Below are 16,007 nucleotides of genomic sequence, written 5' to 3' on the forward strand. Positions count from 1 at the left end.
GGTGGTGGTGGTGGTGGTGGTGATGGTGGTGGTGGTGATAGTGGTGGTGGTGATGTGGTTGTGGTGGTAGTGATGATGGTGGTGGAGATGGTGGTGTTGTGTGGGGAAGGGAGTGGGTGAACAAGAGTAGAATTAGGGTACCTGTGAGGAAAAGAAAGAGGAGAGGAACACGCGTGACTGACTGACTGAGTTTGGTTTTACGCGGCTTTTAGAAACATTCCAGCTACATCACGGCGGGGACACCAGAAGACTGACTGACTGAGTTTGGTTTTACGCCGCTTTTAGAAACATTCCAGCAACATCACGGCGGGGGACACCTCAGAAGAAAAAACGAAGGAGGAAGAAGCATAAAGGGAAGGTAAAAGGATAAAGGGATGAAGAAGAGAAGGAGGAAGAAAGACTTGAGTGGGGTGTGAGAATAATGAGAGTTGAGTTGAGTTGAGTTGAGTTCGACGTTACATCGGCATTATTCCAGCCGTACAGCGAAGAGACCAATGCTGCATTCATATACTAGGCACATAAAGAAACTGTGCATACAAAATTTAAAATCTAAATTTATCAAACCTGTGTAGACACATAAGGATATTTAAACTCAGAGATTAGTGACATGTATCCAACATGCATGCGTGCCACGTTCCGTGAAGTCAGTGGGTTCGTCCTTGAGACGTGCAATACATTGTTGCACGTGCATTCCGGAAAGAGAAACAGAGCAAATGAATGCCACACAATAGTGTCACTTTGGAAGCTCAACCCCTGCCCTTGCGATCGTTCAAAAAATTAAATGGCTATTCAAACGCATGGCATGCCAAGGCTCACGTCTGCACAACGTCATGAGGCCATTGGGATGGTCCGTGGGGGAATGTCTCAACGACAAGTGGCTGCACATTTCCTCTGCCACCGGAACACCATTTCTGCACTGGTGAGACGCTACCAGAACACAAATGACGTCATCGATCGGCCACGTTCTGGACGTCCACGTGTAACAACGCCAAGACAGGACAGATGGATAAGGGTGACCCATCTTCGCCACAGGTTTCAGACTGCAGTGATGACTGCCCGAACCATCCCAGGACTTCGCCGTATCCACTAACACAGTTCGACAACGTTTACGTCATCGCGGGATCAGACCACGACGTCCCGCCATACGGCCTATCCTGACACAACGTCATCGACAAGCTCGCCGAATGTGGTGCCGAAATCATGTCCGCAAACCCTTGTTTTGGTGGAGAAATGTTGTTTTACAGATGAGTTCAGGTTTAACATTTCCCATAGTGATGGACGTTAACGTGCCTATAGACGCGTGGGAGAACGTTATGCACAGGCCTGTGTCTTGGAGAGGAATCGCTTTGGTGGTGTTTCCGTGATGATTTGGGGTGGAATAACAGCACGCCAAAGAACTCCTTTGGTGATTGTTCAGGGCAACTTAACTGGGTGTGGACTACAGGGATCAGATTCTTCGACCTGTTGCAATTCCCTTTTCTGCAACGTCATTTCCCTGGGTTAACATTCCAACAGGACAATGCCCGCCCTCATACGGCAAGGGTTGCTATGGATTTCATGCAACACCACAACGTTGACTTACTGCCTTGGCCTGCAAATTCACCGGATCTCTCCCCGATAGAGCATGTTTGGGACGAGATGGATCGACGTCTACGCCGTCTTCCTCATCCGCCAGATAACGTCCTTGACCTTGCAACAGAACTTGAGAGAATCTGGCGTGACATCCCACAAGCCTTCCTTGCACGTTTGATAGGCTCTATGCGTCGTCGATGCACTGCTGTTCTCAATGCCGATGGTGGACATACCCGTTATTGAGCTTGTGACATGGTCTTTAGACCCCTGTCCCGCTTGTGGACTCGTGACGTCATTGTGATTGACTTTTCAATTGAAATTCTCCCGACTTGTTATGGTCTCATGATCCCTCCATTACAGTTTATATGTACCTTTGACATTGTTATCGTACTTATCAACTGGGATGATATTTTGACAATGCACAGTTTCTTTATGTGGCTAGTATATACAGTTTAAGTCCAAAGTCCAAATGTTTGAACCCAATTCTGCATTTATATACAGTTTAAGTCCAAATGTGTGTTTTAAATATATTTGTTCATTTCATTATTATTTACAAATAGAAAATATCAAAGCACCAATTTAAAAAGAAGCAATCTGTCATTCACATTACATTGTTACAATTTATGAAACAGATCGATCTCTCTCAAGTAGTAATACAATGAGATGCCCGCTTGCACAGGAAAACAGATCTTTTAGAATTATTGCTCCAAAATGTGTCCTCGCGCATCCGCCTCCGGAAGAAGGGAAGTGGGTGAGGGATGATGAGGAGGATGGAGAATCCGTCGGCACGCGGGGAAGGTTAGGAGGAAGGATGGAGGAAGAAAAGGTGGAAGGAGAAAGGGAAGTATAAGGTGGAGGGATGATGAGGGAGGAGGAGGAAGGATGGATGAGGATGAGAGGATGGAGAAAGGGACGTGGAAGGTAATATGGAGAAAGGAAGAAGAGGGAGTGGGGCGTGGAGGATAATGAGGATGGGAAAAGGGAGGATGAGGGATAAAGAAGGAGGGGGATGAGAGGGAGGGATGAGGGAAGGGTGAGGGATGATGGAAGGAGAAGGGGAGGGGTGGGGGATGATGAAGAAGGGGAGAAGGAGGAGGTGAGGATATGATGAAAGGAGGGAGAGAAGGGAGAGGGTGAGGGATGATGAAAGGAGGGAGAAGGGGAGGGTGAGGGATGATGGGGAAGGGAGAAAGGGAGGGTGAGGAGGATGGGGAAAGGGAGAAGGGAAGGATGAGGATGATGAGAAGGGAAGGGAGGAAGGGAGGGAAGGATGATGATGGAAAGGAAGGAGAAAAGGGGTTGAGGGGATGATGGAAAGGGAGGAAAGGATAATGGAGGATGAAGGAGAAGGAGGTGAGGGGAGGAGGAAGGGATGAAGGAGAGAGGGAGGATGAGGATAATGAAAAGGGAGAAAGGGGAGGATGAGGATAATGAAAAAGGAGAAGGGGAGGATGAGGATAATGAAAGGGGAGAAGGGAGGGTGAGGGATGATGAGAAGGGAGAATAAGAACGGGAATTTTCGCCAAGGTGTCCATCTGCTAAAATGACTACAAAGCTTTTGGGCAAAGTCCCGATGATGAAATGATTCAACACGACTGAAATACCCCGGTGCACAAAACCTGTGAATTGGTATATTGTGAGGGAATCGTTGCACATCATTATCAAACAGCACTACAACAATTGCTAGTGTGAATTGCAGCAACCGAATGCACTTATACTCCTCAGCGCCAAAGACGTCGTTCGTTTTTGGTGTCAGTCGATGCAGCATCCACAGGACATATGAAATTGATATCAGACTTTTGGATCAGCTACCTAGTGACATTCAGGTGGTCGACAGCGTTTCACCACACACCCGGAAGACATGTGTTCAGCATGACGACTTCATTGCTGCTCCACATTCCGATATGCCTTGTGGAACCAGAAGTGCCGTAACCATTTCCACTCATGCATTGCGTGTGGCATGGGGTTGGTCTCCACTCACGGATTCCAATGAACTGGCGTCACAGACAGGCACGTTTAGGATGGGCTGAGTTTGTTGTTTCAACAGACCTGGACTAGAATCCAGTAGTCTTCACTGATGAATCGAAACTCTGTCTAGACTTCACAGACCATTGAGACTGTGTGTGGCAGAAAGCTACTTTGAAGGGACTCAGTCGTTTGCCTCAGTGGGTCACAACGATTGTTGCTACAGGGTTGACGTTCTGGGTGTGCTCCTGGTGTTATACTGCTGCACTCCGACAGAACCTCCTTCTCATGGACGAGTACGACCCGACTCTAGTGTTGATGAAAACTTCGAGCATGTGACCATTGGAGTAGTCATTCCGGTCATTCCAGACATAAACACAATCAAACACTTATGTATGGAATCCGAGAAGGGCATTGTCGCGTTGTCGCATGTCGCGTTGTCGCCCTCTCAAAACAAGCAATGACAAAATTAACCAAAGCGCGACAATGCAACAACGCGGACATTTCGCCCATTTGTCGCATTGTCGCGTGTCGCGTTTTAGTCAATTTTAGGCTTTTTACACATCTTAGATAGGGCGACCATGCGACAACGCGACATATTTTGACTTTGAAAATTGTCGCTATGTCGCTTTGTCGCCCTTTGGACGAATAAAAAATATTATTCAAAAAGCAACATGCGACATTGCGACAATGCGACAAATGGCCGAAATGTCGCATTGTCGCGCTTTGGTTCATTTTGCCTCATTTTGCTTGTATTTGAGAGGGCGACAACGCGAGGGCGACAACGCGACAATGTCAATTCCAGGATTCCATACATATGGGACGAGCTGCAGCAAACATGATTAAGAATTAAGTCATTTGTAGTGCTGATCACTATGGTCGCTTGACGTTAACACGTCCGGTCATTTTCAAGATTCTGGCAATAAAACCTCAAGAATTGATATTACTATCAGTAACCGAGCACGATGTCAATAGCTAGTGTAACCTCCGTAAACAGAATAACATCTTGACCCGCCTCCTCAGTAACTGTACTGTATCAGACGTTGGATTTGACGGTGAGGCATTGCGTTCCATTTTGGATAGAGGGCTTGTTCCAATATATCTAGCGAAGTTTGCGACACATAATGTCCACACACTCTCTATGGGATTCAGATCAGGCTATGGTAGAGTAGCCACCGACACTTGACATGAGAAATCACCACCGGTACGTGCACGATGGAGCCTACCATTGTCGTCCATGATGACTGGCCTTGTGATCACGGGATGATCATCAAAATGTGATGCACTGTTGTACAGATCAGATTTTGTCTGATCACCACAGGATCACGTTTACAGAAAGGCACCTCCATACCATCAGTGAACCTCCGCCAAACGGTATTTCCTCCAAGATATTCTGTAGCGCCAAACACCAATATAGAGCTCGGCCACCAGTCACGACACCAATATAGGGGACATCTGATAGGTCCAATATAGACACCAATATAGAGGACATCTGATAGGTCCAATATAGACACCAATATAGAGGACATCTGATAGGTCCAATATAGACACCAATATAGGGGACATCTGATAGGTCCAATATAGACACCAATATAGAGGACATCTGATAGGTCCAATATAGACACCAATATAGAGGACATCTGATAGGTCCAATATAGACACCAATATAGGGGACATCTGATAGGTCCCATATAGGACACCAATAGATACCATAGACATATAGGGGACATCTGATAGGTCCAATATAGACACCAATATAGAGGACATCTGATAGGTCCAATATAGACACCAATATAGGGGACATCTGATAGGTCCAATATAGACACCAATATAGGGGACATCTGATAGGTCCAATATAGACACCAATATAGAGGACATCTGATAGGTCCAATATAGACACCAATATAGAGGACATCTGATAGGTCCAATATAGACACCAATATAGAGGACATCTGATAGGTCCAATATAGACACCAATATAGAGGACATCTGATAGGTCCAATATAGACACCAATATAGGGGACATCTGATAGGTCCAATATAGACACCAATATAGGGGACATCTGATAGGTCCAATATAGACACCAATATAGAGGACATCTGATAGGTCCAATATAGACACCAATATAGAGGACATCTGATAGGTCCAATATAGACACCAATATAGGGGACATCTGATAGGTCCAATATAGACACCAATATAGGGGACATCTGATAGGTCAATATAGAGGACACAGGTCCAATATATAGACACACCAATATAGACACCAATATAGAGGACATCTGATAGGTCCAATATAGACACCAATATAGGAGACATCTGATAGGTCCAATATAGACACCAATATAGGGGACATCTGATAGGTCCAATATAGACACCAATATAGGGGACATCTGATAGGTCCAATATAGACACCAATATAGAGGACATCTGATAGGTCGTCTGACTTTACACCTGACCGGTTTTCGGCGACTTGACAAACGACGACATGGACGCCACTCTGTAATCGCGCTATTGGCATAACCTGATGAGGTCGTGTGACACGGAAGGTCTGTATCTTCCCTAAGAGTTGTGACGGTCGACCCGAACGCTGACGGTCTTTAAACGTCACTAACTGGCTGATTCTGACCAATCGGCTGACAGTCGAAGGATGACAAGCAACATTTCTTGCAACAGTCCTCAGTAACATGCCAGCATTCAACATACCAAGAACGAAGAAAAGTTGTCAGTTGAGGATCCCCTTATTTGCTTATCAACAAATAAATCAATCAATATCGAGCTGTAAGAAACGTTCACTGATATTTAAAATTTGCTTAATGGTACCCGCCATTAAGCAAATTTTAAATATCAGTGAACGTTTTTGAAAAAGATAAGCATTTTTCACAAAATGTTTCTGTTTAATTTTGGAGCAGACAATTACTTGTTTCGAATGTTGATTCTTCTAGGCAGCCCTTCTGCTTCTCCTGTTCATCTGTCATTCCTGCCACAGTCAGGGTAAGTCGGTTACTGATGCTCAAACCCACTGAACCAACTAACTCTTTGCTTTTAGTTTATGAAATACGGAACAACACAGTCCGTCTCACAGTCCTAAACTACATTAATTTCCTTCGGCCCATCAATGCCTGTACTGCAGTTTCCTACCTACCAGTCATCAGACTTCCATTTTGCGGAAGCTGCGATGGCTGAGTTGGTTTGATCGCTGACTGTAACTGGTGACTGGGTGCCTCACTCACTCAGACGCAGGTTTGAATTCCGGATGGTAGTCAATCCACCAAAGCAATAGAATCTCCACTTTACTGAGAGAGTGTGATCCCAAATATACTATCTGTTACATAAGTGGTATTGTGCATTCCTAACTGTTCCTTTGTTTTGAGAAACATCCTGTAGGTAAACAAGGAAATTTTTATTCGTCTCACAAATGATGGGTAGTGCTGGCTAAAGTGATCGATAATCGGAAATATCGTAGTTGGGAATTTATTTATGAATATCGATATTAAAACTGTGATAACGATGATATCGTAAAATTACTTTTGTGATAAAAACGTTTAGTAAAATAATTGTTTACACATTTAGGAATTTAGGACTTTAAGTTTCAGTTTCAGTTATGTTTTGTTGATAATCCATGCAAACCATGTCACAACTCACCAGTGATGTGAAGTATGTATGCATTTGTGGCATTTGTGGTATTTTGCTTTAATTTCGTCTCCAATGTTTATAGATAATCGAGCAACGATTATCGATCTCTAGTATCAATATCAATAGCCAGAGATGGATATCTGTCACACGGGCTGTACTGGATACAGTTCATTCTGTGGACCTTACATTAACGATTAATCTGACATGCAATACTGAAAATATTACCTAATCATACAAATCCACGCATTTACATAGCACAACTCACAATCATGATGTGCTTTATCAGAAAGTTTAAGGCTGGAAATTGTAGGATGGATTAAACAAGTGAGTCATGAGCTGTGATTTGACAGAAGGGACAGCAGTTAGCAGTTCTGATGATATCTGGAAGACAGTTCCTTTTAGATGCTGTTGTAAAAGAAAAACTAGAGGATATAGGTCTGCGAGGAGGGTTCTGTGAGGATAGCAGACTAAGATGTTGATCTTGTGAGTGGAGGGTTCTATGAGGGGCATCAGACTACGATGTTGATCTTGTGAGCGGAGAGTTCTGTAAGGATAGCAGACTAAGATGCTGATATTGTGAGCGGAGTTTTTTAGGGCAGTAGACTAAGATGTTGATCTTGTAAGGACAACAGACTACGATGTTGATCTTGTGAGTGGAGGGTTCTATGAGGGCAGCAGACTAAGATGTTGATCTTGTGAGTGGAGGGTTCTGTGAGGATAGCAGACTAAGATGTTGATCTTGTGAGTGGAGGGTTTTGTGAGGATAGCGGACTAAGTTGTTGATCTTGTGAGTGGGAGGGTTCTATGAGGGCAGCAGACTAAGATGTTGATCTTGTGAGAGGAGGTGGGTTCTTTGAGGGCAGCAGACTAAGACGTTGATCTTGTGAGCGGAGTTTTTTTTAGGGCAGTAGACTAAGATGTTGATCTTGTAAGGACAACAGACTACGATGTTGATCTTGTGAGTGGAGGGTTCTGTGAGGGCAGCAGACTAAGATGTTGATCTTGTGAGTGGAGGGTTCTGTGAGGACAGCAGACTAAGATGTTGATCTTGTGAGTTGAGGGTTCTGTGAGGACAGCAGACTAAGATGTTGATCTTGTGAGCGGAGGGTCTGTGAGGGGAGTAGACTAAGATGTTGATCTTGTAAGAGAGCAGAATAAGATGTTCTGATTTTGTCTCAGGAGAGCAGACTAAGATGTTGATCTTGTGAGTGGTGGAGGGTTCTGTGAGGACAGCAGACTAAGATGTTGATCTTGTGAGTGGAGGGTTCTGTGAGTGCAGCAGACTAAGATGTTGATCTTGTGAGTGGAGGGTTCTGTGAGGACAGCAGACTAAGATGTTGATCTTGTGAGTGGAGGGTTCTGTGAGGACAGCAGACTAAGATGTTGATCTTGTGAGTGGAGGGTTCTATGAGGTGCAGCAGACTAAGATGTTGATCTTGTGAGTGGGAGGGTTCTGTGAGGGACAGCAGACTAAGATGTTGATCTTGTGAGTGGAGGGTTCTGTGAGGGACAGCAGACTAAGATGTTGATCTTGTGAGTGGAGGGTTCTGTGAGGACAGCAGACTAAGATGTTGATCTTGTAAGGAGGAGCAGAATAAGATGTTGATCTTGTAAGTGGAGGGTTCTGTGAGGACAGTAGACTAAGATATTGATCTTGTGAGTGGAGGGTTCTATGGGGGCATCAGACTACGATGTTGATCTTGTGAGCGGAGAGTTCTCTAAGGATAGCAGACTAAGATGCTGATCTTGTGAGTGGTGGGTTTTTTGAGGGCAGCAGACTAAGATGTTGATCTTGTGAGTGTAGTTTTTTCTTTAGGGCAGTAGACTAAGATGTTGATCTTGTAAGGACAACAGACTACGATGTTGATCTTGTGAGTGGAGGGTTCTGTGAGGGCAGCAGACTAAGATGTTGATCTTGTGAGTGGAGGGTTCTGTGAGGACAGCAGACTAAGTTGTTGATCTTGTGAGTGGAGGGTTCTGTGAGGACAGCAGACTAAGATGTTGATCTTGTGAGTGGTGGGTTCTTTGAGGGCAGCAGACTAAGACGTTGATCTTGTGAGGCAGGAGTTGTCTTTAGGGCAGTAGACTAAGATGTTGATCTTGTAAGGGCAAGGGCAACAGACTACGATGTTGATCTTGTGAGTGGAGGGTTCTGTGAGGGCAGCAGACTAAGATGTTGATCTTGTGAGTGGAGAGGTATGTGAGGACAGTAGACTAAGATGTTGATCTTGTAAGGAGAGCAGAATAAGATGTTGATTTTGTCAGGAGAGCAGACTCAGTTGTTGATCCTGAGGGTGGAGGGTTCTGTGAGGGGAGTAGACTAAGATGTTGATCTTGTGAGTGGGGGGTTCTGTGAGGGGAGTAGACTAAGATGTTGATCTTGTGAGTGGGGGTTCTCTCTGGGGGCTTCAGACTAAGATGTTGATCTTGTGAGTGGAGGGTTCTGTGAGGGCAGCAGACTAAGATGTTGATCTTGTGAGTGGAGGGGTTCTGTGAGGGACAGTAGACTAAGATGTTGATCTTGTGAGTGGAGAGGTTCTCTCTGAGGGCAGCAGACTAAGATGTTGATCTTGCAGCAGAGAGTGGGGTTCTGTGAGGGCTGTGAGGGACAGAAGACTAAGATGTTGATCTTGTGAGTGGAGGGTTCTCTGAGGGCAGCAGACTAAGATGTTGATCTTGTGAGTGGGAGGTGGGGTGGAGGGTTCTGGGAGGACAGCAGACTAAGATGTTGATCGTGTGAGTGGAGGGTTCTGTGAGGACAGCAGACTAAGATGTTGATCTTGTGAGTGGAGGGTTCTGTGAGGAGCAGCAGACTAAGATGTTGATCTTGTGAGTGGAGGGTTCTGAGAGGACTAAGATGTTGATCTAGTGGAGGGTTCTCTGAGGTATGATGGTGCAGGATGGTTGTAACATTTGTAAGCCACACGTAAACTCTGAAGTCCGAAGATTTGCTTTACTTAAGCAAGGAGGTTGTTGTCATAGTCAATACGAGCGAAGACGAGAGATACATCAGTATGAATCATTTGTGAGAGATGTTCGTAGCTTTCCAATATCATGAAGATTATGCTTAGCACACTGGGTCACGTGGTGTTTCATGCTCAGATGCTGATCAGATTTCACTCCTAAGTGTTTAGAGTTTTGATACCGCGAAGGACAGGATTCACTCACAATCTCACCTTACTCTGTGTACATTTCTACCATATTTATCATGACGTGTAGCCTTGTTAAGGTACTAAGTGAACACTCAGGTTATAATGTGTCTGCAAAATGACATGAAGTAACCTGGCTGTACTAAAGAAGGCCATTCTGTCCACACCTCGGGATAATGTCCTTCGATTTTATTGGTAACATGATTACATCTAACTGCTTGGAATTCCGATTTCCAACCACTTGACCCCCTCATTCTAACAAAACTCTATTCAAAATGTCATCTGAATTCTAGCCAAATGTCCAGCACCTGTTGTTCACAAAAGTATAGTTAGAACTTGGTGTGTTTGTTTGTTGTTTAACGCCGCTTTCAGCTGTACTCCAGCTACATGTCTGTAGTACTTACTGTAATTGTTTACCAGTTAGGCAATATATAAGTATATGCCGAGACCATGTCTGAGTGCTGCACAGTCGCCAGTTACAGCAGGTAGGCCTAGTCTTTCATTGTATCCCAATTGCGTAGATGATGTTGATCACTGGATTGTCTGGTCCAGACTCCATTATTTACAGACCGCCGCCATATAGCTGGAATATTGCTGATGTGCGGCGTTACACACCAGACCAACCGACCAACCAAGTCTAAACAGATTGCCTGGTACATAGTTCCTAAACATCTGTGTTCATACCTTCCGGACAGATCCATGCAAGAACTATACACTACTTGAGAACATCGAGAATCGCGACCCAAAGACATCAGGAAGACCAATCATTATCGACGACTATAAACTAACACCTGGTTGGTATGCGGCCCCGGGAAATGGGAACTGCTTAACCGGGATCCAGGAGGAACCAATCGATGTGGCACCCAAATCCCTGTCTACAGAAGAGGTAAGACCGTCGCCACTCACTCTTCTCAACTGCATGTAGATTTGTGGGACATAGGGTGTTGTTGCATTGTGTGATGGTGTGTGATATAGGGTCAGATGTGGTTACATGGTGTGATTGTGTGGATTACATGGTAACATGTGATGGATTGTGTGTGATAACATAGGGTCACATTGTGTTTACATGGTGTGTGTGTGATAACATTGTGTGAGAATGAGTGATGGGGTCACATGTGGTCACGTGGTGGAGTTGATGTGTGATAGTTTGGGAGAACATGGGGTTACAGTTGGTTAGATGTGTGATAGTTTGGGAGAACATGGGGTCACAGTGTAGTTAGATGTGTGATAGTTTGGGAGAACATAGGGTCACAGTGTAGTTAGATGTGATAGTTTGGGAGAACATGGGGTTACAGTGTGGTTGGATGTGTGATAGTTTGGGAGAACATGGGGTCACAGTGTGGTTAGATGTGTGATAGTTTGGGAGAACATGGGGTCACAGTGTAGTTAGATGTGTGATAGTTTGGGAGAACATGGGGTCACAGTGTAGTTAGATGTGTGATAGTTTGGGAGAACATGGGGTTACAGTGTAGTTAGATGTGTGATAGTTTGGGAGAACATGGGGTTACATTGTGGTTGGATGGTGTGATAGTTTGGGAGAACATGGGGTTACATTGTGGTTGGATGGTGTGATAGTTTTGGGAGAACATGGGGTTTACATTGTGGTTGGATGGTGTGATAGTTTGGGAGAACATGGGGTCACAGTGTGGTTGGATGGTGTGATAGTTTGGGATAAGATAGGGGTCAACAGTGTGGTTGGATGGTGTGATAGTTTGGGAGAACTTTGGGTTACATTGTGGTTGGATGGTGTGATAGTTTGGGAGAACATAGGGTCACAAAGTGTGGTTGGATGGTGTGATAGTTTGGGAGAACATGGGGTTACATTGTGGTTGCATGGTGTGATAGTTTGGGAGAACATGGGGTTACATTGTGGTTGGATGGTGTGATAGTTTGGGAGAACATAGGGTTACATTGTGGTTGGATGGTGTGATAGTTTGGGACAACATGGGGTTACAGGGTGGTTAGATGTGTGATTGTGTGTGATATCACAGATGTACGACGAAGCCCTGTAGCTTCTGATGTTACGCGTTAATGTTTTTGTGTTGTGTTGATGCAATGACATGTGTTTGTACCACTGTGCAATCTGCCTTAAAAGTAATGTTAGCATTATCAGGAACTCGCTCGCTCTGTCTCTTACAAGTATTGTTCATTAAGATCTTCTGAACTGCAAGTAAATAGTGAGCACAATTTAATGCACCATATTACATGCATTTGAATTTAATGTAGCTTTTCAGTTTTCTTTAAGGGAAAACCGGGAACAAATCCACGATGTGCAACAAGGTCTGGGTGAGGAAATGCTACAGGCCGTATACGATCTCCACGAGGATGTGTGGCAATAAAGAGATATATTATCTCAAGACGTCCCACAGAAGATCAGGATTCTGTTTTTGTAAGTTTTAGCATTGACCAATGTTGTAAGTATCAGGACGGTATTAACACATTAGGTGTCAATGCTGTGAGCAATTCATCAATGTATGTACGTCTTGTAACCGAGACAGACAATTTATTTGGGAGAAAGGCCACAGGCAGATAATACAGCTTGTTGCATGAATTTCGCTTGTCGTTGAGTTAATCTATTAAATGTCTCTTATCGGTTGGATTTTACATAAATATTGAGGCGGAGGGGCAGCCTAGTGGTTAAAGCATTCGCGCGTCACGCCGAAGACCCGGGTTCGATTCCCCATATGGGTACAATGTGTGAAGCCCATTTCTGGTGTCTCCCGTCGTGATATTGCTGGGATATTGCTAAAAGCGGCGTAAAACCATACTCACTTTCTCACTTACATAAATATGGACGTGTTATACACAAAATCAAAGTTTTCAGATGAAATAATTTCGGCCATGTTACAGGTTGAGACTTGACATACACTGTCATACCGTCCACACCCTCATTATCAACCTTTAGAAACTCTCATACCGGTCACACCCTGATAATCACGTCTAAAAAAATACTGGCACACACTTTTATCCTGTCTACCATCCCCTGTCTACAGTCTGATAATCACGTTTCAAAACTGTCATGTTGATCTACAGTCTGATAATCACGTTTCAAAACTGTCATGTTGATCTACAGTCTGATAATCACGTTTCAAAACTGTCATGTTGATCTACAGTCTGATAATAACGTTTCAAAACTGTCATGTTGATCTACAGTCTCATAATCACGTTTTAAAAATGTCATGTTGATCTACAGTCTGATAATCACGTTTCAAAACTGTCATGTTGATCTACAGTCTGATAATCACTTTTCAAAAACCGCCCCGTGTATTTAAAACCATGACCCTGATTAAGTAGTTGTTCTCATTTTGAAAGGCATTTATGTTTCAATTTGCAGTCAACAATGATCCTTGTGCTAGCAATCCATGTGCTAATGGAGGCACATGCAGAGACTCAGGGAAGTCAAGCAAACTTGAGTACAAGTGCACCTGTGCTCCCGGTTTCACAGGTCGGAACTGTACAAGTAAGTTTAACATTGGCAGTGTTGGAATGAGTTTGATTTTACGTCTCTTTTAATTATCATTTACTGGGCGTCATTGATAGTTGTCAAGGGTCAAATGATATATATGTACAGACATGTTTCTCAGAAATAATAACACTAAGAGTGTCATCATAATGTTGACAAACGTGACATATCGTGACATACAGACAGTTCAAACAGCACTAGCAATTATCAGTTGTATAGACCAGCCCCCCAAAACGAAAATGACAAACATGAAGCACTCGGTCATTCAATATCTTGTGTGCCCTCCTCCCACGTCCAAGACGCAGGTGCACCTTGTTCTCATGCTCCTTATCAAGTTCATATAGAAAGCTTGTGGAATTGCATTCCATTCCTCTACTAGATCTCTGAGGAGTCCTGAGAAATTCACTGGTGATGGGTGATGGGTGACGTGTGTACACACGTCGAACGAGTTCGTACCTCGTCCCTCGTCCCAGGCATGCTCAATTGGGTTGAGGTCTTGGGAGCATGCTGGTCACTCCATCCGCTCTCCACCCTGCTGCCTAGGCAATTCCGTGACAATCCTGGCCCTATGAAGCCTTGCTTTGTCGTCTTGGAGTAAAGAGGGTCAACCATAAAAGCCTCAATGCATGTGTATTGTCCTCCACTTTCCATGGTTAGAGCGACTTGCACGTGCAAATCACTGACATTAAGTGGCATGTGGATTTCCATATTGACAATTTGAATAAAAATGTGCCATGTGTAACAGAATGTATCGGACGTTAAAGAACATAATATTGACATTACAAGGGCCTGATGTATTTTTCCAAATTGTGAAGAAAGTTTGTAAAACAATCAGTTGTATATATTTCAAATACTCAAAAGGAAGATTTTGCAATTTTTAGGAAACAGTGTTACGAACAGCTTGACCCTTCATTAGTGACGCCGAGTATTTAAGCATGTGTGCACTATGTAGGAAGTAGGAAGATACCCGGGATGATGTAGGCCTCAGACTTTCTCAGTTGGGGACACGGATAAGTTGACCCTCTCCCCACACTAGTATATATACTGCGTAAACTGTGACCTGATGTGTACCCTGTGACGTCATATTGTACTGTGAACAAATATTCATCAAGAACGGACATTCTAAGAGATATTATTTCTCGAATAGAGTTTTTGTATTGGATTATGACAAACTTTATCTATGTATGTGCAACATCGTACGTTAATGTACAAGTATAGCACTGCAACATAGGTATCTGCATATCACAAACACTGTATCAATGGTTATCTACATTTGTGTAAAACTGTAACAAATGTTATCTGTATACAACTTCTTACTTTGGAGTTGGGGGTTCTCGCTGATTTAATTATTCAGAGAAGATATTTAATCCGAACGTAAACCGTCATCAAACTGTTATCATTTGTTTTTTCTGGTAACGTTTGTCTTAACAAAGGGGGCAGACACATCAATAGAACAGCGCGCCTGTTAGCCCTGTGCGAGGATTCTTAATTTAGGTCACCGTCACCGTCGTTTGTTTTCTGCCTTAAATTAATCGTAATTATCCTTAGAAAGTATTAAATTTGGCATCTTTGAAAAGAAATACAGTTCGCTCTACCACGCAAGCGTCCTCGTACTTTTAACTATAATAGTTCAGGGCGAAATTGTGTTTTATTACACTATACATGGTGGTAGAGCGAACTGTATTTCTTAAACAACTTATTTTGGAGTTTGGAGGGTTCTCGCTGATTTGGTTGCTGTATTTGCTGATCCCAACTTACAATTTGCACGATTTCTGACCGGAACTACTTTCCATGTAGAATCCCTGTGTGGAACCATTTTCTATTGTTCCTCCAGCTTAAAACAATCTTCAGCATCGGCAATGTCGGATAATGAATTAACCTTTCCTTTTCACAGAAGGTTTCATTAGAACACGTACTTACACGTTCACACTACATGAAGTAATTATCCTGAAAAATGTCAACATATTAAACTGACCTTCTGAGAGCGTCCTCCCAGTCCCAATTCACGTCAAACATTGCAGACCCAACAAGTGGCATGATGTCACAAGGCATTTTCAACAACTGTAATTTCATATACAATGTGAAAAATCCAAACCCAAATTAATCCGGCAATATGTATCTGCTTTGTACGAGGCGTTCATTTCTTGCAGTTTCCATTTTGAATGTTGCTCACTCTCAGTATTCATGCGCCGCATGTTTGTCAGTAGTTTATTTAATGCAA

General features: G+C 43.6%; 1 long non-coding RNA gene across 1 annotated transcript; it reads left to right on the top strand.

The window, feature by feature from the left end:
• Positions 1–6,421: 6,421 nt before the first annotated feature.
• LOC124281424 lies at positions 6,422–13,777 on the top strand. Its single transcript, XR_006899928.1, has 4 exons — positions 6,422–6,532; positions 11,019–11,209; positions 12,569–12,712; positions 13,658–13,777. It is a non-coding gene; the product is annotated as an uncharacterized LOC124281424 (long non-coding RNA).
• The last annotated feature ends 2,230 nt before the right edge of the window (positions 13,778–16,007 follow it).

The sequence above is a fragment of the Haliotis rubra genome, unplaced genomic scaffold (assembly GCF_003918875.1).
Source record: "Haliotis rubra isolate DU_JTF1 unplaced genomic scaffold, ASM391887v1 Scf108, whole genome shotgun sequence".
Lineage (NCBI taxonomy): Eukaryota > Metazoa > Mollusca > Gastropoda > Lepetellida > Haliotidae > Haliotis > Haliotis rubra.